Genomic DNA, 23,811 nt, shown 5'->3' with positions numbered 1-23,811 from the left:
AAGATGATGTACAATGTCTACCAGCAAGTGGGTTAAAAGAAAACGTGGGTGTATGGTTATAACCAACAATAAAAGTAAGACTCCATAGTGCTAGATATGTTTATGAAATACAAAATCTGACTGCGGGTTTATATAATCCTGTTAATTTCCTCTGCTAAATTGGCATAGCCTAATACCCCCACTGTAATGAATATCACTATCTTGTGTCATAAAGATGTCACCCCTCAGCATCATGTCTGAACTGGGGTGGTGTGGAGTGCATAAAAACTATGGATTTAGGCCCAGATCTCTGCACTGGAGTGAATGTATGACATTGTTCTGCATTCTGTCCATCAACTCTTGTTTTGCATTTGTCACCCTGAGTGGGATGGGTATGCTCAGACGTGAGTCCCATGCTCTCCACACCAGTGGAGTCAAGCTATCCTGGCTGAAGACGGCTGATACCCAGAAACCGGTCCTAGGATGCTTGATTCCGGTCCAGGAAAGAAATGGCTTGGCAGTTTGGGCTGGACTGTTCCCATGAGGCACAGGGTCAAGGCTGATTTGCACATGGCCATGTCTGAACTGAGGTGGTGTGGAGTGCAAATAAACGATGGATTTAGGCCCAGATCTCTGTACTGGGGTGAATGTATGACATTGTTCTGCATTCTGTCCATTAACTGTTGTTTTGCATTTGTCACCCTGAGTGGGATGGTTATGCTCAGACGTGAGCCCCATGCTCTCCACACCACTGGAGTCAAGCTATCCTGGATGAAGACGGCTGATAGCCAGAAACCGGTCCTAGGATGCTTGATTTCGCTCCAGGAAAGACATGGCTTGGCAGTTCAGGCTGGACTGTTCCAATGAGGCACAGGGTCAAGGCTGATTTGCATATGGCCATGTCTGAACTGGGGTGGTGTGGAGTGCAAAAAAATGATGGATTTAGGCCCAGATCTCTGTACTGGGCTGAATGTATGACATTTTACTGCATTCTGTCCATCAACTCTTGTTTTGCATTTGTCACCCTGAGTGGGATGGCTATGCTCAGACGTGAGTCCCATGCTCTCCACACCACTGGAGTCAAGCTATCCTGGCTGAAGACGGCTGATAGCCAGAAACCTGTCCTAGGATGCTTGATTCCTGTCCAGGAAAGACATGGCTTGGCAGTTCAGGCTGGACTGTTCCCATGAGGTACAGGGTCAAGGCTGATTTGCACATGGCCATGTCTGAACCGGGGTGCTGTGGAGTGCAAAAAACAACGATGGATTCAGGCCCAGATCTCTGTACTGGGGTGAATGCATGACATTGTTCTGCATTCTGTCCATCAACAGTTGTTTTGCATTTGTAACCCTGAGTGGGATGGGTATGCTCAGACGTGAGTCCCATGCTCTCAACACCACTGGAGACAAGCTATCCTGGCTGAAGATGGTTGATAGCCAGAAACCCATCCTAGGATGCATGATTCCGGTCCAGGAAAGACATGTCTTGGCAGTTCGGGTTGGACTGTTCCCATGAGGAAAAGGGTCAAGGCTGATTTGCATATGGCCATGTCTGAACTGGGGTGGTGTGGAGTGCAAAAAAAACGATGGATTTAGGCCCAGATCTCTGCACTGGGGTGAATGCATGACATTGTTCTGCATTCTGTCCATCAACTGTTGTTTTGCACCCCTCAGCATCACCCATCAGATTTCAACACATCCCAGGTACTAAGTGATAAAAGTGGCGCATCCATAGTTTTCTATGGACTGAACTGTTTGAACCCTTTAAAATTGATATCTTGATTTGCGTATTATAGATTTTAGTCATTTTGGTCTTGTTTTATTCAGTTAATATTGGTTATTTTTCTAAACTGGTGTGGTGTCCTTTTAAGTGTTTTCACAGTGTATGTCTGTACAAATGTCTTGCACACATACATGCTAATGAACCCGATTCAGACATGAGTCTTCCGATTTTTTTGCATCAGAGATTGTACATAACTTAGATCACAAGGACATAGGGGCAGGGCCGGACTGGCTACCGGGCAGTTGTGTGTGCTGCCGAGCTGGGGGCTAATTTCTCTGTGGTGGGGGCTTATTTCGTTGATGGGGACCTGCGTGCGCTTTGAAATAAAAAAAGCAAAACGAATTTCGTTTTGCACACGCAGGTCCCCATCAACGAAACCAGCCCCCAGCTCGGCAGCACAAACAACTGCCAGGTAGCCAGTCCGGCCCTGCATAGGGGCACTCATTCAGAAGAAGCCCATCCATTTTGAAAGGATGAAAGATGATGTACAATGTCTACCAGCAAGTGGGTTAAAAGAAAACGTGGGTGTATGGTTATACCCAACAATAAAAGTAAGGCTCCATGGTGCTAGATATGTTTATAAAATACAAATTCTGACTGCGGGTTTATATAATCCTGTTAATTTCCTCTGTTAATTTTTGGCTCATCCTGTATCCTTTTTTTACTATTGATTTAGGTTTAGTAAATAAACCAGGATAAACAAGTTCATTACATAAGGACTTGTTGTATTCAAACCACAGTTTTTTTTAGGAAATCAACGAACTTCAGGCAGCCTTTAATAAATTCTGTGAAAATGGGTCAGTGGATTCACCTAGATTGATAACCATAATACTAAGGTAGAAAATGTAACGGCATCTTCCAGATATAACATGCCTAGTTATTTTGACACATGAATAGTGTGGACCTTGATCTGGAGATTAGCTAAATTGGTATAGCCCAATACCCCCACTGTAATGAATATCACTATCATGTGTCATAAAGATGTCACCCCTCAGCATCATGTCTGAACTGGGGTGGTGTGGAGTGCAAAAAACGATGAATTTAGGCCCAGATCTCTGTACTGGGGTGAATGTATGACATTGTTCTGCATTCTGTCCATCAACTGTTGTTTTGCATTTGTCACCCTGAGAGGGATGGCTATGCTCAGACATGAGTCCCATGCTCTCCACACCACTGGAGTCAAGCTATCCTAGCTGAAGACGGCTGATAGCCAGAAACCTGTCCTAGGATGCTTGATTCCGGTCCAGGAAAGACATGGCTTGGCAGTTCAGGCTGGACTGTTCCCATGAGGTACAGGGTCAAGGCTGATTTGCACATGGCCATGTCTGAACTGGGGTGGTGTGGAGTGCAAAAAAAACTATGGATTTAGGCCCAGATCTCTGTACTGGGGTGAATGCATGACATTGTTCTGCATTCTGTCCATCAACAGTTGTTTTGCATTTGTCACCCTGAGTGGGATGGGTATGCTCAGACGTGAGTCCCATGCTCTCAACACCACTGGAGACAAGCTATCCTGGCTGAAGATGGTTGATAGCCAGAAACCGGTCCTAGGATGCTTGATTCCGGTCCAGGAAAGACATGGCTTGGCAGTTCGGGTTGTACTGTTCCCATGAGGCACAGGGTCAAGGCTGATTTGCATATGGCCATGTCTGAACTGGGGTGGTGTGGAGTGCAAAAAAACGATGGATTTAGGCCCAGATCTCTGCACTGGGGTGAATGTATGACATTGTTCTGCATTCTGTCCATCAACTGCTGTTTTGCACCCCTCAGCATCACCCATCAGATTTCAACACATCCCAGGTACTAAGTGATAAAAGTGGCGCATCCATAGTTTTCTATGGACTGAACTGTTTGAACCCTTTAAAAGTGATATCTTGATTTGCGTATTGTAGATTTTAGTCATTTTGGTCTTGTTTTATTCAGTTAATATTGGTTATTTTTCTAAACTGGTGTGGTGTCCTTTTAAGTGTTTTCACAGTGTATGTCTGTACAAATGTCTTGCACACATACATGCTAATGAACCCGATTCAGACATGAGTCTTCCGATTTGTTAAGCCAAAAATGGCTTTAATTTGGCTGTATCCCAACTGAAATTGTCTCTCCTTCAATAGAAGTCAATGGGGGAAATACATTCTCTCAATCTTTTTTTAAAATCTCCCACTTTCCTCTCCTAAAATGTTGGCATGTATGTACACAATGCCTCTGAGATAAGCCTGACTGCTCATGCCAAGCTATCAAGGGGGTAAGGAGGGGTTATTTTTGGTGTGTAACTCCCTTACCCTGACTGGATAAGGGTCCCTACTGTTATATTCCAGAGTTAGGCTCATGTAGCAAGGCAGCTTATTTCCTACGTGACCTTTTGCACACATTTGCATGCACAACATTGTATTAGTTTCTCTGAAACCACTTTGTTTATACATCCATGTTTGTGCAACATTGTCACGGTACCTTAAATATCATGTAATAGGCCTCTCTACGCACTAGGTACAAAAGTCGTCCTATCTTCATCCTCGGGGCGACAGCGATATCCACATATCCATACTATCACTAATCTAGCGCACACATCGCGAAGGCCACTTTTAATTAGAAATAATATGCATCCCGATAGATTGGTAGAGGAGGCACTTCTGCTGTCACCAAATGTCCCTGCATGCTGAGAAATCACCACACATTTGTCTGACATTCCCCGAGGGCTGTCCAACTCGAGACCAAGACGGGGTCCTTCACTTTCTCCCATCAGGTAATGAGGTTGAATCGTCTCTAGGTGTGATTCTTGGCTCTACACCTACACACACTCTAGGTAGGGTTCGCATCATAGGAGTACGTTAGATTACCATTTTGCATATATGCCTGCATATATCCATTGCTTCAGTATCATGGTAGAAATGTATCTACTGTTAAATCATTTGGGCTTGTAATCTCCTTTATTTGCTTCTGTCTCCTAATAATTTAAGCAAAAATAACGTTGGTTCAACAAATATTATTGAAAGCGTCCCACTATCTATTCGCTGTATATTTCTTTGAGAATAAGTGGGCACGAGTGACAGAGCAAAAGGTTCTGTGCGGTTTCCACGATTTCTGAGGAATCAGGGTTGTCATGCTCAGTGCTTGCCAAAAACTGTTCCCTCCTTGGCAATTTAGGGGGGTTTGCAGTGGCACTGTGAGCTAGCTAGTCTATAGGCCAACATATCCTGTGGGTGTGTCCGACATCAGTCTAGGCACCTAGCCCTTAGTTTATGTTGCCCAAATAATGACCTTACGGTGCGTGTAACAAAGGACACGCCTCCTTGTTTTGGAAACCTCGGCAAGACGCTGCTCGAGCTTGCCGTTTTCTAACCCCCTTTTTCTCGGTGGTTGTTTGGAATAATCATTAAGCGGAGTCATACGATTCAGGACCGTTTCAGTCATCAGGCTTTGTTTGCCTTTACCGGGTTCTTTATGACTGCCTATGAGCGATTGACTCTCTGTTAAGTCACCTTTGGATAAAGGCTTGGAATTATACATATGGACACCCGGATTTCCCAACACAATTTGTGCATCCAATTATCAATCCATCTTTGGATATCCATTGATACATCATTAATAGGTGGCCCGTCCAGTCGCATTGACGTGACCCCTTCACATTACCCGTGGTCCCCTTGCCCTTCCCTTCTGACCCCAGTCCTGAAGAAGACCCGCAGCAGAGGCCGTGAATTTCCCTTTTTTGCGCTAGGGTCGAAACGTCGACGATTATGCCCCCATCATTTTGAGGCCTACACCATTAATTTTCCCTGCCCCTGTCTCCCCCCCTTATGTATGGTAAACCTATGTTTATATAAGTGTATGGGTAGGCTTTTCGTTGTTCAACTGGAAAATTTGTATTTTTAGTTGTACATAATTATTTGATTTTGATTTGATTTGGATTTGTAGAGCGCGTAGCTACCCATGGGCGTCCCAGCGCTATAGTTAACTTAACTTATCTTAACTTTGTCCTTTGAGCTATTTTTCTCTCTTCAATTCACTTGAGCACCCCTTTTTCTTTTGCTTACTGCATCTTGCAGTTTTCTCTTTTGATCAATTATTTTAGGAACATGTAAATAAATTTGTTATATAAAAGAGAGATCAAGTATAATTGTTTTTTTGAGTTGTTTGTGTTGGGTTTTTTGCATTAATACCGTTTTTTGCAAATAATACATCTCCTCTCCCCAGTTACAGATTTAATCTGTTTATCCTAAAAATAAGATTTACATTGATTGGTGTTTTGAGTTGTGTCAAGGACCACCTTGTTTCTATATATAAATTGTTACCCAGGTCCTTTGACTCACTGGGTCAACCCCATTGTTTTAATGGGCCCAAATAATGTGCAGATGCTACGGATTAGTAAGAACTACATGACACCCCATTTCTAACAGTCTGGATATATGATGAGTAGGGTGTTTGTACATTTGATTAGAATGTTTAAAAAATGTGTTTTCTAACTGTGTGAATTGCTAATTTGAGGAAGGTTTGTGAGAAGAAAAAAAAAAGAAGCAAAAAGATGGTCTGTAGGCGGCAGCAGGAATTGTCACCACACTATAGGGATCTGTGTACATGCCACCTCTTACCGGTTCCGACAAGCAGTGTACCAAACTTTCCCCGCTAAGAGAAGACCCAGTGTGAGACTCCAACATAAGGGAAGGGGAATGAAGAAGCTTGCCTTTCGATGGCTGTTATGTTCCTCTCTGTCATTTAGAGATGGCAGTTCAGAATAACTGCTGGGAAACTAAATCCTTGTAGCTAGATTCCTGTGGAACTTGTGAAGGGAAGAAGTAGGATAGGACTGATGTGAAAGTACTTAGGCAAACTTGACAATTCACACACTTCTGCTGCTATAATATTAATGTTGGGTTCTCTTGATAATCAGTCAGGAGGAATAGTGGTGTGAATGTGTCACCAGAACTCCTTACCTTATTTATTACATTTATGTATATATTACATGTATACTGAAAACAGTACTACACAATACTACACATGCACTAGTTCCATATATTATAATTCAGTGCTCTCATTGGTTGAAAGGTATAATACATAGTGGTAATGTATTTTACCACAAGGCGTGTTTAATGGTCCTGTTCACCAGTCCCAACATTATTAAAGCTATATCACTTTCAGTCTTTAGACATGTTAAAATTGTCAGGGACTAAAACTGCTGGTCTCCCGAAACTCTTTCCTGATTTCTGACAACTCCTCCATGCATCTTCATGGCACTCGCTGACAAAGATCCTGGAGTGTGGCCTGATTATTGTAAGACAGTTTAACAGTGCTCAATTTACCCACTTTGGAAGGCTGGACGACTGAGCTGGCCCTGCTAGAATTCACCTGTGTGACCGGAAGGTCAGTTAATTTGTTTAGGTGATTAACTCACTCTGCCAACCTGCCAGTTGAATAGTACAAACTCCACATTCAACAGTCGGAACGTTTATTGTGACTTTCCTATTCTGATGCACTATGCTTTGCTTGTACCACCAACCATTGGCACAGGCAATATTTGTTGCCTCTAAAAGACTGGGCTGATGTCTTTGCAAATGTTTTTTATCATTCGCATGCAAACTCATACCAGCAATCTTTTAATAGGTTTTTTAACAAAGAAAATTAATTCTAAGATGGCTGCCAATGTTCTTCATGTAAGTGATATTCTTTATGCTTCCATGCCTTGTGACTATCTACTACTTTCGTCGGCAGCCACTGTGCACCGCTGATGGAGATTCAAACATCGAGATCCGATTGAGGATTTGTGTGGAACGGACTGCGCAACGCTGCAGCCGCCTCTCTCCTTATCTACTCCAGGCTCACAATTCGAGCTGGTCCCCATTCCAACCCTTACGGGCTTTATTCCTGCACAAAGAACGCCGAATTGAGTTCTCCAAGAAGCCTCTTCCAGCTCCACGCTCACAATTCGAGCTGGTCCCCATTCCATACCCCTACAGGCTAATTATTCCTGCACAAAGAACGTCAAATTGAATTCGCCAAGAAGCCTCCTCCGGCTCCACGTTCTATATTGAAGGTGACGCTCATCACCTCCGAGTTACAACATCCCCTCGCCTCGCTCTCCAACTTGAATTGCTAGCTGGCTTTTAAACAGCCCAGGCAATAATATATTAACTAGTCCTGAAGATGATCCCAGTTAACACTTTGGAGCTAGGGATCGAAACGTCACGTCGACTGTGTTAACAGTACTGCATCCTTCAATTGTATATATTCATTGCAGTAACTCTTGGTTTGTGCTTACTCAAGATTGCATTGTAATGTAAGCCACCTTTTGCTCCATTTCCTTTGCCTGTCAAACCCCCTTTTTCTTATTTTTTCCTGTATTGTTCTCCTTCTTGCACTTGGTACAGGCTTGTGCCCAGTTTCTTGATTCATGTTGTGCCTCACGTAACCTTGAATTTCTGAGCAATTTTGAAAATAAATAATTCCTTGTCCGGCTGGACATCGAAAAAAGAGCCATAGTTCTTATTTAAGTCTATGTTCGCCATTTATGAATTTATCTGACAAGCTTAGGACCTTTGTTCTTGATAAAAATATCTATTCCTGTCCAGCCTACACAAGAGTTATGCAACATTGCAGATTTTGTTTGTTCTTCTAGTAAATAGATTAATTTCTGGGAAACCATGCAAAGCATTTTTAAAGGCTGTTTTAATATACCAAAAAGGAACTATACACCATAATAAATAGGTGTCTTCGCAAACATCCATTCAACAAATCAACTGGTAATACATCCAAAATCCAACTGTCACTGTGATGTCCCTGCAGGTCAAGGTTAGTCCGCGTTATGTTTAAACAACAGTTCGCTCTTCTGATAGCCACAGCATCTGAAAACAAAAATGCTAAATATCAAAATCTAAGGTTAAAATGTCTCAGTTATTATCTGCCATCACTAGCAACAGGTCATGTTAGTTTTAGTTCCCATCACTAGACTGAGAAAGGTGATGGGTTTATTTCACAATTTATTTAGCTCAACAAACAGCTCAGATCATAACCTGTGACCAGAACCCTTAGGCTCAGATTCTTTGAAATGATGCTTATCTTCATTCTCACCTACATGAAATTTGTTAAGTCTCTATTAGACAAAGAAAGCAAGAGAAATAGTCAAAATATGTTGACTAAAAGTAGTTGAAGGAGTTGATTTAGAACCAGAATTCATAAACTGGAAGGATTTTTTTAGATATAATTATGCTTGGTTGAGCCTTTCATTCAGCTACTTCTCAATACAGGGAGTAGGCTGATAATCAGCGCTTCGACAAAGACAAGAGGAGGGAGATAGTAGTTAAAAGTTCAATCTAACATCTCTCTTTAAATAGTGGCCAATTGTTTGGAGAATTTCAGCAGCAATTGCAATAGGGATTGTTAGAGGGTAGTTTTAGGTAGGCTTCAACGTCGATGAGTCTCACATCAGAGAAAGCGGATGAGTAGTCATTTTTTCTTTTGGTTTTCTGCTGCTTGAAATTAAACAAAATATAACTGTGCCTAGAAATGAATACTGTTCTTAAGTAAAGCACCCTGGAATGGATCACTGGAGCTAGAAAACACAGCACTGCTGGACTGGTGACGGCCCATTACTATCCTGATCTCTGAGCTGTTGAACCTACCCCCAGGATCATGCAACAAAAGAAAAAGTAATGTCAAAAACGTTTCTCATGTTAATCACTTGGTCAAAATGAAAAGAGGCCTACTTTTATATTGTTTACAACTGATCCTTTGTATTTGAATTTGAAAGCAGACAAAAAACAGTTCTTAAGTGAAGGTCTCTATCACCAAATATGTTGCCTGAACTTCACAAAACCGTGAAATACATAAATGTATTGTTATAATCGTTCATAACAAATGTAGCAGAGGGACTAATGGCTTACTTTTTTTGAACCTTTTCTTGAATTCATGATTTGACTTTAGCTAGAAAGGAAATGGGGTTCAAAAGTATGTTTCCTTTTAGTATCTCTTATGATGAGCAAAGGTTATTAAGGTTGACTATGGATGGTTGTTGGCATCGTATACGTTCCTTTCTTCTAATATCTTTCTTCTGTCTTGTAGATCCGTTTAGTTCGCATCTTTATGTTTTCAATTGGCCAAACTTTTTTAATATTTTGGGTTCCGTGTTGTAATTAGAGGTGGCTTCATTCATTTCACTACTAAAATCAGTGAAAGGGCGACTGGATACGAGTGTGGGCATTCTGTACCCTTTAATTTTACAGCTCACTGGTGTGCAAAGAGTGGAGTGAGTAATCGGGGGCATTGTTATAAGGAACAATACAGCATTTCAAAATACAGCCAAAACAAGAAAGGATTTACTCACTTTGAATTCAAGGGCGGAATTTAGGAAAAACATGAATGTTTATTAAAAAACTTCAAAAGAAGTATAAAACAGAAAGATCAAAAGGTGGATGCAACAAGTCCCACTTAAATGCAGCATATCAATGCCACGAAGGCTCTCAGTAATGGAAGAAGCAGATTATTCAGAAAAATCAATAATAGGCTAAGACTCAAATGTCAAGCAAAATCAGTAAGAAATCGAGTAGCATCCTTAGTAGCATGGGTAAGACCTCAGTCTCACTTCCAAATGCAAGGCCTTGTTTAGCTGATTTCTGCATATAGGAACATTAGAGCTGCAAAGTCACCATCTGAAAAAGAAAATAGTTTTTCACCTAATGAAATAACAGAGTTTACAATCATCACATATCCCTACCACCTTAGCACTCATCCACTACATGAATATTGATTCAGAGGCTCTGACATAATGTCATCTAGAGGTGTCAGAACAAATTAGTTACATAAATAAAAGTGAACCATTGGGAATGAATGCAATACCACTTGCAAGGAGAAAGTCCTTGAGAAAAATGTTACAGCAGGCGGGAGACTTTCTTCGAGAACAGTGCAATTCAGAAATAAACATCTTGCTTGACTACGTGCAGCAGAAATAGAAAAAAAACATTAACCTGAAGTACCATACATTTTGAACTAGCTAGAATAAGCCAATTGTTGGACTTGGCCCTCTCTTAAGGCCCAAACGTTTTGCTTTATCCCCTCTTTTTTTTACTAAGTTCGTTTTTGCTACACTTAGGACTCAGTAAATTTTCCCACTGCTAACCAGTGCTAAAGTGTTTGTGATCTCTCCGTTAAGCATGGTAAAATGTGCTTACACCGAATAGCATACTTAAATTACTTGTAAGTCCCTAGTAAAGTGGTATACCATATACCCAGGGCTGGTAAATTAAATAATGCAAGTGGGTCTGCAGCACTTACTCTGCCACCCACTTAAGTCGCCCTTTAAAACCTGTCTCAAGACTGCCATTGTAGCCTGTGTGTACCATATCAACTTGGCAAAATTAACTTTTTGCCAGATCTAATCTTTCTTTTTAATACATATGTCACCCATAGGGTAGCCCTGAACAGCCCATGGGAAATGGTGCATTGTATTTCAAAAGTTGGCCATGTACTTTAAAGGTTTTCCATGTCTTGGTAGTACAAATCACTCAAATTAGTTTTTCTTTTTTGTAAGGCCTACCTCTCCTATAGGATAACATTGGGTTAATGTATTACATGTAATACATGATAACTCTTGTTTGGGAGGAGCAGGTGAGAATCTCATGTTTGGTGTCTAATGGTTTGTAATTTAAAATTGTCCTTAATGGTAAAGTTGAATTTTAAGTCACAATTCTTGAAAATACCACTTTTAGAAAGTTAGCTTTTTCTTGTTCTAACCATTTGGTGCTTGCAGCCGGTTTCCTGGGTCACATGGCTAGGTTGGCAGTTGACTTTGTGTATTCCTCCCACACAGCCACAGATTAGAAGGCTTGGGTGTTGACAGGATGGGACATTCTGACTTAATGGGTAGGGTCAGAGTTGTCACTTGCTACACTTGCACTTCAAAGACACTGCCTCAGCTCACAAACAAAGGACTTCACACTAGCCACTAGCCCATTTTGTCAGGCCTCTGTCCAAATCACATTTCTGGGCTGCTTCAGGTCAGTTAACCCCTTCTGTGCGCGTGAAATTTTCACTCTGTACAGGAGTTTTTATTAGTGGGCGGGATTCGGACGGCCGGAGGCCATCCTCTGTACATGCCCACCGGGCGCGTGACGGCTCCCGGCCGTCATGAGCATGCAAACGGTTAAGGGGGCAGTAATGGAGTGATATCTCGTGTCAAACCTCCTTTAGTATTATTATTATAGATATTTGTTAAGCGCACGGCTACCCCCAGCGGGGATGTCCCGGCGCTGCAGACAGCAAAAACCACAAGCACCAGAAAACCAGGCTAGAGAGTAGAGAACAGCCAGGTCTTTAAGTGAGTTCCGGTAAGAAATGTTGCAGATCAGCCTTGCGGCCGCATTCTGTATGATCTGTAATCGATGGATGAGATAGACTGGAGTTCCCACATATAGGCTGTTGGAGTAATCCAGGTGGGAGGTAATGAGGGCATGGATGACTGTCCTGCGCGAGTCCAGAGGGAGATAAGGATTTTTTTTGTAATCTTGCGCAATTTGCCAAAGCAAGCAGAGGTGACTTTATTGATTTGGACCTTGCATGACAATTCATTGTCCAATACAAAGCCCATATTCCGGGCCAAATCAACTGGGAGAGGAGGAGGGTTGAGCTCGGCCGGCCACCACAACGATGGCAACAATGGGGCCTTTTGATTTAAAAAACAACACTTCAGTCTTATCAGTGTTTAACTTGAGGGTGGTACAAGTCATCCATGATACAATATTTGTGAGGCATTGTTTGAAATTAGAAAGGCCTTTGTCAGAGTGATCTCTAAAAGAGAATACTAGCTGAGTATCATCAGCATAAGAGACCACTCTGACCCCGTAGTCTTCTATAACCTTGGCTAGCGGTGCCAGGTAAACATTAAAAAAAAGTGGCTGGGAGCCGACCCTTGGGGGACTCCACAGCTCAAGGTTTTTTTTTCCTTTGGAAGCGAAAGGCCGACACTAGACCTGCTGAGTTCTTCCCGTTAAGAATGATCTTATCCAGGCCTGGGAAATGCCTCTAATCCCTAGGTTATGGAGTCTATCAAGTAAGATGGTGTGTGAGACAGTATCGAAAGCTGCGGACAGATCAAGGAGCACCAACATGGCAACCTCGCCTCTGTCCACGCTCTCGTGAATAGTCTCTGAGACTTCCAATAAGGCAATCTCCGTGCTATACCCAGATCGAATTCCAGATTGCGAGTCATGGAGGAGTTCTCTGGATTCCAAATAATCGGATACTTATTCCTGCACAACTTTTTCCAATATCTTTGCTGGTTTTGGAAGGAGTGAGATAGGTTGGTAATTGCTAAAAACTGCTGGGTCGACCTCAGCTTTCTTCAAAATGGGCAATGGCCTGCTTCCATATAGTTGGAAACTGGCCTGAGGATAAGGAGGAGTTCCATATTGAGACTAAGGGGGCAATAATAACTTTGGCAAGAATGGTAAAGATCTGGTACTGAATCTAACGGTGAACCGGATTTGCACTGTCGAACTTTCAACAGGGCTGTTTCCAATTAGACTGGTTCAAAACTACATAACATTTTATCCTGGAAGATGGTGGTGTCATGGGCAGGGCTCTCCGACCGGCTGACAGCGGGTTGTTTAAAGCCAGAAAAGATATCAATGATCTTATTATGGAAGAAATCGGACAAGCCATCGCAAAGCTCTTGACTGGGTTTAATCTTGCTGGCAACTGCCGAAGGGTTCGTGAATTCCTTAACAATTAGAAACAGAGATTTAGCTAAATTATCTGCTGCATTAATTTTATTCATAAAGAAGTCTTTCATCGTAGCCCGTTTGAGTCTATGAATATTTTTTAATGCAGCTCTATATGTGGCTTTGGCGAGGGGGGTCATAGGAGAGTCGCCAGCGGCATTCAAGCTTCTTGCAGCCACTCCTTTCTTCCCGTAAAGCTTGTGAGAACCAAGGTGCAGTAGGTTTGACGCGCCCGAAGACAGAGGTTGCAAAGGGCTGATGGTATCCATTGCTAGGGACAGTTGGTCATTAAAATTAGCTACAACTGTGTTCAAATCATCTGAGGACTACCAGTTCACATTTGCAAGAGTATGTTCAAGGGCCTCACAGGTGACTTTGTACCATTTCCTACCAAGGTCGCCAGCCTTAGTGGCGATGGCTGGCCTCCAGGAGAAGGTCAGAATGAAAGGAATTAAATAATGATCTGACCATGTCAGGGGAAGATGGACCAAAGTAGCCAAGCCTAGCATGATTCATAAAGATGAGGTCCAAAGTATGGCCCTCACAATGGGTGGGGCCCCGTACCTTCTGATCAAAGTTCATACCAGCCAAAATGTCTACAAGAGAACTAGCCTTTGCGCACATGTTGTCATGTACATGAAGATTAAAATCTCTCAGAATAGTGAAGTGCGGATGTCTCAACGCGAGACCCGCAATGGACGCTAAGAGCTCCGTGAGGTGAGATGGTGGTGTGCCGAGGGGATTGTATATCAACACCCCAGCTGCAACCAGGTGTCTTGGGTCGGAAATACTAAAATACATGGCCTCAATAGGGCCAGTGTTTTCCAATTTCCTGGACGTTATGTTCCAGTGAGAACGAAGGATGACAGCAATTCCGCCTCCTGCTTTATCGCCTGGATGATTTATCCCTACGAATCTATACTCCGATGGGATTGCCAGGGAAATATCCGGATTTGATGTATCTTTGACCAAAGTCTCAGTTGGGAACATCAAGTCCCAGGCTTGAGAGGTCAGAGAAAGCCAAATATCGCCTGCGTGTCATGGAAGGGAGCGACAATTGAGCAGACAAGCTTTAACTGCCATTGAAGTTTTTGTAAATCGATCTTCTCTGGCCCCAGGCCGGGATCATTCAGAGAGAGGGGGGAGGGCGAATGGGCAGTCTTTGCAGCTAAAATAGCTAGTTAGCAGCAGGGAAGGATCACTACACGGACCACTGCAGCAAGTCGCTGTTCTAAGGGCTAGTAATTGAGCCCTAGACCAGCAAACACGAGGCGATGGAAGGCCACCGGCAGCATGGCTGGCGCTGGTCGCGGAACAGGGGCAGACGGGCGCAGACGGGCTTGCCTTTGGCGCGCCTTAGGCACGCCAGCGGCGTGGCCGCTGCGCGCGTCCAAGATGGGAATTCTCATTAAATACCTAAACCCCTTACTCCACCCTCTCTGAGCCTGGAGAGTTGATTGGACGCCGTGCCTCAGACGTCAGCTGATTGCTGACATCAGTGCAACCACCTCCCCCTGTCTCTCCCACAAATATGTCAGCCCGCTGCTCCCACCACAGCATTCGGGCAAGCCCGTGGTGGACCGGGGAGCAGGCGGTGAAGAACAGGTAGGAAAAGTGTGCAGGTTAAAAATTAGGCAGTGCAAGCAGGGGATAAGTTAAAAAAAGTATTTCACTACAGCTAGCTTTTCTGCATCTCACAGTCTCGCGTCCGCTGTGTGAAATGCGAGGCCAGCAATTATAGCCTCGGGCGTCAGCTGATTGCTGATGTCAGTGCAGCCACCTCCCCCTGTCTCTCCCGCAAAGATGTCAGCCCGCTGCTCCCTCCACAACAATCGGGCAAGCCCGTGGTGCAACCGGGGAGCAGGCAGTACAGAACAGGTAGGGAAAGTGTGCAGGTTAAAAATCAGGCAGTGCAAGCAGGGGATAAGTAAAAAAAAAGTATTTCACCACAGCTAGCGTTTCTGCATCTCGCAGTCTCTCGTCCGCTGTGTGAAATGCGAGGCCAGCAATTATAGCCTCGGGCATCAGCTGATTGCTGACATCAGTGCAACCACCTCCCCCTGTCTCTCCCGCAAAGATGTCAGCCCGCTGCTCCCTCCACAACAATCGGGCAAGCCCGTGGTGGACCGGGGAGCAGGCGGTAAAGAACAGGTAGGGAAAGTGTGCAGGTTAAAAATTAGGCAGTGCAAGCAGGGGATAAGTTAAAAAAAAGTATTTCACCACAGCTAGAGTTTCTGCATCTTGCAGTCTCGCATCTCTAGTACCTAGTGAAGACTAAGAATGCTCTAAACCTCTGTCTGGGTTTCAGGGGGGTCTCCCAGGCTATGAAAGTCTCAATCTTGGCCTGTAGATACTGCACCTTCCCCCTTCCCACCAGGTGTCCCAGGTTCACCACAGACCCCTGCCCTATCTGCCACTTTCTGGTCTTGATAGTCAGGTCTGCTTGTTGCAGGGCCTGAAGCACTTCTTGGAGGTGAAAAATGTGGTCTTTCAAACTGCTACTGAAGGCAGCTATGTCGTCCGGATAGGCAGCACTGAAGAACTCCATACTAGCAAGGACTTGATTCACCAACCTTAGGAAGATAGTGGTGCCATTCTTGAGTCCAAAGGGCACCCTAAAATGATAGTGACCCTCTGGAGTGGGGAAGTCTGACCTCTCCTTTGCTCCTTCTATTAGGGCTATCTGCCAATACCCTGATGTAAGACCAAAAGTACTTAAGTACTGGGCAGGCCCTAACCTGTCAATAAGCTCATCAGCCAAGGGTGCTGAATAAGAATATGTCTTTGTGACTGAGTTAAGGGCTCTATATTCGACACAGAACTTGAGTTCAGATGTGGTGCCCGATGGGCCAGCTTTTGGTACCAGAACCACAGGAATGGATCAGGGGCTACTGGAGGGTTCTTTCACCTCCATCTCCAGAATATTTTAAACCTCTTCCTTAATGCTGGACTTCACCTTATCAGACAACCTGTTAGATTTGTTCTTGACAGAAAGGTTGTCTCCTGTGTCCATATCATGGGTACGTAGATGGGTAGTCCCAGGGATGAGGGAGAACTGAGAGAAGTACTGCCCCTACACTTGGTGGCAGTCCCTCTGCTGTTCAACAGTCAGACTGGGAGAAAGGATCCCTCTCTCCATAGATCCATCTTTCTCCAAGGAGTTTAAAAGGTCAGTGAGAGGCTCATTCTCCTCTTCCTGCAATCCATCTATCACCAACAGCATGGTGAGCCTTCTCCCCTCTTTTCTTACGATGTTAGTTTTTGCTACACTTAGGACTTTACCAGTGCTAATCAGTGCTAAAGTGCTTGTGATCTCTCCTTTAAGCATGATATAATTCTCTTACACCCAATGGCATATTTAAATTACTTGTAAGTCCCTAGTAAAGTGGTATACCATATACCGAGGGCTAGTAAATTAAATAATGCAAGTGGGTCTGCAGCACTTACTCTGACACCCACTTAATCACCCTTTAAAACCTGTCTCAAGACTGCCACGGTAGCCTGTGTGTGCCACATCAACTTGGCAAAATCAACCTTTTGTCAGGCCTAACCTTTCTTTTTAATACATATGTCACCCCTTGGGTAGCCCTAAACAGCCCATGGGGAATGGTGTGTTGTATTTAAAATGTTGGACATGTACTTTTAAGTTTTACATGTCTTGGTAGTACAAATCTCTCAAACTAGTTTTTTACCTTTGTAAGGCCGTTGGATAACATTGGGCTAATGTATTACTTGTAATACATGATAACTCTTGTTTGGGAGGAGCAGGTGGGACTCTCATGTTTGGGGTCTAAAGGATTGCAATTTAAAATCCTTCTTAATGGTACAGTTGTAAGTCACAATTCTTGAAAATGCCACTTTTAGAAAATTATCTTTTTCTTGTTCTAACCATTTGGAGCTTGCAGGCTGCTTCCTGGGTCACATGGCTAGGTGTAGTTGGCAGTTGACTGTGTGTATACCTCCCAGACAGCTACACAATAGAAGGTTTGGGTGTCGACAGGATGGGCCATCCTGACTTGATGCGTGGGTTCGGAGCTGTCACTTGTCACACTTGCAACTCAAAGACACTGCCTCAGCTCACAAACAAAGGACTTCACACTAGCCACTGGCCCATTTTGTCACACCTCTGTCCAAATCACATTTCTGGGCTGCTTCAGGTCAGTTAAGGGGGCTGCAATGGTGTAATTTCTCTTTCCAAACCTTCTATAGTGTCCCGTGATGGCTAAGAGATCTCTCACCTCAATCTGGGCTGGGGGGAGGGCTCCCATGGGGGCTCCCAGACCATGAAAGTCTCAATCTAGGCTTGTTGGAGCTGCACCTTCCCCCTGCCCACCAGGTTACCCGAGTACACCACAGACTCCTGCCCTATCTGGCACCTTCTGGTCTTGATAGTCAGGTCTGCTTGTTATGGGCCTGAAGCACTTCCTAGGAAGGACTTGATTCATCAGCCTCTGGAATAAAGTAGTGGCATTCTTGAGTCCAAAGGGCATCCCCTTAAAATGATAGTGACCCTCTGGAGTGGGGCACGCTAACCTCTCCTTTGCTCCTTCTGTTAGGGCTATCAGCCAATACCTTGTTGTAAGACCAAAAGTACTTCAGTACTGGGCAGCCCCTAACCTGTCAATAAGCACATCAGCCCAGGGGACTGGATAAGCATCTGCCTTTGTGACTGAGTTGAGCTCTGTATAATCCACATAGAACTTGAGTTCAGGTGCGGTGCCTGGAGGGGCATCTTTTGGTACGAGAACCACAGGACTGAATCAGGGGCTACTGGAGCGTTCTTTCACCTCCATCTCCAGCATTTTGGAAATATCATCCATAATGCTGGACTTCACCTTATCAGACAACCTGTTAGATTTGTTCTTGACAGGAAGGTTGTCTGTTGTTTCCACATCATAGGAACATAGATGGGTAGTCCCAGGGAGGAAGAAGAACATAGATAAGTACTGTCCATACACTTGGTGGCAGTCCCTCTGCTGTTCAGGAGTCAGACTGGGAGAAAGGATTACTCCCTCACCAGATCCATCTTTCTCCTAGGAGTCTAAAAGTTCAGTGAGAGGTTCACTCTCCTCTTCCTCCAACCCATCTTTCACCAACAGCATGGTGAGCTCAAACTTCTCAAAGAGGGGTGTGCAGCTGTGTATATAGAGCACTCTGTGGGGTTGCCTAGTTCACAGTCAAATGGTCCTGGAAGGCCCTAGGCTCCACAGGTTTCACAACCCACACTTTCCACCCAGATTACAAGGCCACTATGGTAGAATATTTTGTCCTATCATTTTTTGATTACATCATGGCTGACTTCTGAAGCTTGATTCCACAACGTAGCCTTTTGGCTTCTGAAGGCCAACATGTAGGTCACTGCGTGCTGGAGAATCTTCCTGGGAGGTTGCTCCCAACCTTCTTTCACCAAACAATAAGTATACTGATCCACTGGCAACAGCTAACAGTACCTAAAGTAAAGGAATGGTTAATAGAATTAGCAAGCATTGCATATAATGAGTGTATTATATATAAGATTGCTGTCAACTTACCCAAGGTTTATTCAACCAGGTGTACATTTGGTTGAGGACTAATTACTGGATGAGCCTCTGGTAAGCTGGGTTGCCCAATGATGTTATTTCCTATTTACCCATCTCACACATATGGAGACTCAAACACTAATCCCTTTTTTTATATTTAAATACTTAAGAACATATTATGGCTGTGCTTCTAATTGAATCATGAACAGGTGCAGTGGTGTGAACATTAAAGAAACCTACAGAAAAATGTTTGTGTTTTGCACCCCATGTATGTATTACATTTATTTTATTCCTCCATTATGTCTTTCTGATGCATAACTCTGGCTCCCTATTTTCCCATTGAATGTTTGCTTCGGCCTACAGTTACTATGTTGGTTTACTGTTAATACATTGATACACATGTTTTATATGATTAAAATGTGCTTATTTCTGGTTTAAAGGCATGTTAATGTAAATACATTGGGCTTATTTGGTTACTGCAAGACTGCTTGCTGCCCTCTACGTAGCCCGTCAATTAGGATGCACTTTTCAGTTATTGTTCCTTCACTCATCATGTTATATTAAATTCGGTCCTATCCATTTCTCTCCCATCTCCTATCTGCCGCCACCTGCCCTTTCTCCCTAATCCCTCCACAGCCCCCACCCTCTTCTCTCCTTTGACAACTTCTTTCTTCAGCTCTTTCTTTCTGTGATGTGTGTTTTAAAAATAATTGAGAATGTATACAAAAAAAGTTTTCAGTTTGGGAATAAAACACAGTGATGGTGATCTGCCAATCACAGGCGTTACAAATAGCAACAAATAGGTCCTTCTGCCCATGCCCGTCGTGACTAGAGATTTTGTGATATGACCTACTAGTACACAATTTGCATTGAAAAATCAGAGATAGGTCACAAATAGTTGGTGCTCAATTTGTAGTCACTATTAATGTCCTGTCCCTTAGTACGTCTTGCCATTATTTCTCACTGGCAGTCAAAAAAAGGATATTGTGAAGAAAAATGGCTAGGCGTTCATATTAAGAGGATGTTTTGATTTTGTACTCTTAGGTTCAAAGGCTTTTTTATCTGTTCAAGCGATCTAAACTAAGTCTATGTAGATATGCAGTCTAAGTAGATCTATTGCTAAGTGAGGTCATTATTTGCATAATGTAGACTGAGAACTCAAACACCTCAGTGTGGTTTTCTAAATTCCAGTACTAACAAAAGAGATCAGATATCTAGCACAGAAATATGAAATTACTATATTATGAATAATTCACCTGATATAATGCCTGCACAGAGTAAAACGTTTTCAGTCCTTCATATTGTTAAGCTTTTTGTTTGATTTTTTATCTTGGTAGTATCTAGATTTAGTTGTTGCCTACCTTGTTTGGACAAGTAGAGTCTGCATGTCAAGAAAATATTTTTTACTGTGTTTATTGGGATCTTTGTGATGAAGACCACACTGCCTTGAGAATAATAGAGGGTTGTACAAGCAGCAATAATGTTCATTAAGGTCTACTATCTTTCATCAAGAAAATTCAATCAGCATCTTATTTAGTCCTAATCAAATTCCTGACTTCCAAAGGCTTTGAAAAATCCCGCTGCAACTGTATTTGTAAACAATAAGGGGCAGATTTATGTTGGTCATGCGCCACGTTTGCGTCACGCAACTGCGGCGTAAACGTGGCGCATCCCTACGACCCATTTACAACGTGACGCATCTAGGCAGATGCGTCACGTTGTAAAGCCCTGCGCCACTTGTGGGCGTTCCGGCGCAGGGTGGGCGTTCCGGGGCAGGTGCGCCTCGCAAAAGTGTGAAATCAATAAGATTTCACTCAGTCACTTTCAGGCCAATGCTGCATCAAAACCCTGCGCCTGCTTGAAGCAGGCGTAGGTCTTGACGCAGCATTGTAAAGATGGGGCACCCCCGAGCCTTGCTGGAGCTGCGTTGCGCTCGCGACGCAACTCCAGCAATGCGCCACCTTTACGGCACAGATGCGTCACGCACCTGTGCCGTTTTTGCCCCATGGTGCGCCGCATTGTAAATGCGGCGCACCATGGGTGGCGGAGCAGCGGCGCAAAATAACTGGCGCATCCCTGGGGATGCGCCAGTTATCATAAATCTGCCCCAAAATCACTAGGTTATACTATCTAGAGCTGAGGCTTCTTGACTATAACAATGTGCCAATTGCCCAAGGTGCCAAGAGAGTTGAAACTAAGGTTCAGTTTACCTAACCTTTGCTGGATGTTAAAACCTCGTAATACTTTAAATGTTTGCCCAAAAGTACACTCCTTCTTAAAGTATATAAAATCAAATCAAATCAATGCTTGTTTCTTTGTTTCTGGACAAGAAACACCCACTTACTGAAATTATTAGGATTGCTGATGAAATATCTTGCAGAAAAGCCTTGACTGGGCTTAAAAATATTGCAAATTTGGTAGCCGTGTTACAGTCAGAAAGATCCTGAGACTTTCACTAACTTTAAGTTTTATCATTTTACTTTTATTATTGATGATCATTTTCATAGTGTACACTTCAAGTGAAAGTCTTTCTAGGCTTTTAATGATGAATGTCTCAGCTCATCGGTACACATCTTGTCACCTTAGAAAGACTCTGGGCCTTATTACGAGTTTGGCTGATGGGATACTCTGTCACAAACGTGATGGATATCCTGTCTGCTGTATTACAAGTTCCACAGGATATAATGGAATTGTAATATGGGGGATGGGATATCTATCACGTTTGTTACGGAGTAACCCTGTCCACCAAACTTGTAATCAGGCCCTAAATGTTCAGACAGATCTACTTAGAGTTGAGACTGTAACATGCAGATTGCATACACCTCTCTACAGTTAGTAAAATATCTTAGTGAGCTACCTTTCTGAAATAAAAACCTGTGGTTTAGATGGTGGTTGTGGATCTCTGAAGACAGTACTTTAACCCGCTGACCTCTCCCACTGGAATTAAATAAGAAGTGGCAAAGTCATTAGTTCTGGTGTTGGCTGACAGCCTATTGGTTTTGTCAATTACATTCTTTTTTATGTTGTTACAAAAGCATTACAAATGAGAGCCTGTGCATGCATTACACTTGCACATGTACAGACAGTTCTCTTTTAATGTTTTTGTAAATAAGGCTCAACAACAACTTTAAAACGTGTCTGTCAGTGCAAATGCATGTGTGCAAATGTATGGGATACCATTTTGAAAAGTTTTGAAAGGCCATTTCAAAATTGCCATTGTTTTGTGCGCATGCTTATGCGGGTGGCCATTTTGGAAAGCGTATAAAGACCCTTTTAAGACATTGCCACAGCAAGCAGTGCATACACGATGGGCAACAGTTTCTGGGGAGCAGTCAACCTCTCAGATGGGTTACTTCTTTTTTCAAGAAGTCCACAATGACCCACAGGTTCCTGGCACTGAAGGACTACTTTCTCTGTGGGTGGAGACATTCTGCTTGGGAAGAATGTAATCACTCACAGAAGAAGGAGCATACTGTTCAAGTGGGCTTATCCACAGGGCCAAGTTATAAACTGTACTGTGCAGAAACAAAATGAGAAGATGAAGAGGGGAGACCGAAAGCCCTCCTGGTATGTCATTTATTAATAAAATCTTTTGCCAAAATCCAAATGTTTTGGATGTCATTAGGCCTAAAAATGGTGTCCTGCTGCTATCCCTAGCTTGTTCTTTGGTAGCCATCATTTTATTGTTGCTACCCCTGGTCTCAGATGTCATGTCGGATGCAGCAGAAACAAAAAGAAAGAAGGAATTTTAGAGCCATGTTTTCTTTCTGCAGTTGCCCTTATGTCAGTCACTCAGTGGTAAGTATAGTACTGACGTGAGACACAGAGTGGAAGAAGTGGGAAGCGGTGTGATGTTTTGAGAACTAAAAGCTGTGTGATACCACTTTCCATACGCCTGACATTTTGGTGATTTGATATCAATTAGTAACGTGAGTTAGTCATCATTATAACAATACAGTTACACATAATCTCTGATGTTATTGTGCCAAGGTGCAGGCGCATCCGTGTATGTATTTTTTTTTAAGGAAATGGATTGCGTCTCCTTTATTAATCACTAATAAGGCACTGACACCATCCTGATGTGGATGTTATAGAAAAAAGAAGAAACGATTGCCTAGCAATAGCTCCGGCCAGCTGTCATTCTGTGGGTGGGAACATTGAAATCTCAATTGAGGCATAATTGGTATTTATCCTACGTTTCTATCAGCTAATGTGTTTAAAATACTTCTTGGTGTCTCGCCATATAAAATGTCATAGCTATGCATCACCTTCTGAGTATTAATAACTTCTGAACTAAAAACCAGTATTATTCAGACTATCTTCCCCATCGACAAACACTTTGTCTAGACAGTGTCAATTGTGTTGTTAATTCTATGTTGTGCAGGTAGCTTTCTTAACAAATGTTACTTGAGGTTAGATGCCAAAGAAACTATATGTGACTAAGATACTTTACTTTTTAAGCATAACTCTCATTCTTCTATTTTCCTTTAAAGAACCTTTCAAAGCATCCTATTTTAATATATTCTTGCAAACACTAGTTTGGGGGTCTTGATGGTTGCAGGATTATGTGCGTTAATTATTTTGGATTCCATATACTGGAGCGGGGAAACCACTTCCTTATTGTTTATTCTGGAAAATATAGCCTCGCCTTTTCGAAATCATTTGCAGGACATGTGTTGCAGCGGACAGACGTGGGGTAACAAATAATCACCACATGTAACCAATTTAATAATCACTAGACTTTTCTCCTTATAAAACAAAAATGTGGTCCATACCTATAACTGGTCCTCCGAAAAACCTTTTGAGAGTTGCAGGGGCTGACAACTATAAAT

Source organism: Lissotriton helveticus, chromosome 1_1 (genome assembly GCF_964261635.1).
Source record: "Lissotriton helveticus chromosome 1_1, aLisHel1.1, whole genome shotgun sequence".
NCBI lineage: Eukaryota > Metazoa > Chordata > Amphibia > Caudata > Salamandridae > Lissotriton > Lissotriton helveticus.
Note: the sequence above shows the minus strand (reverse complement) of the source record.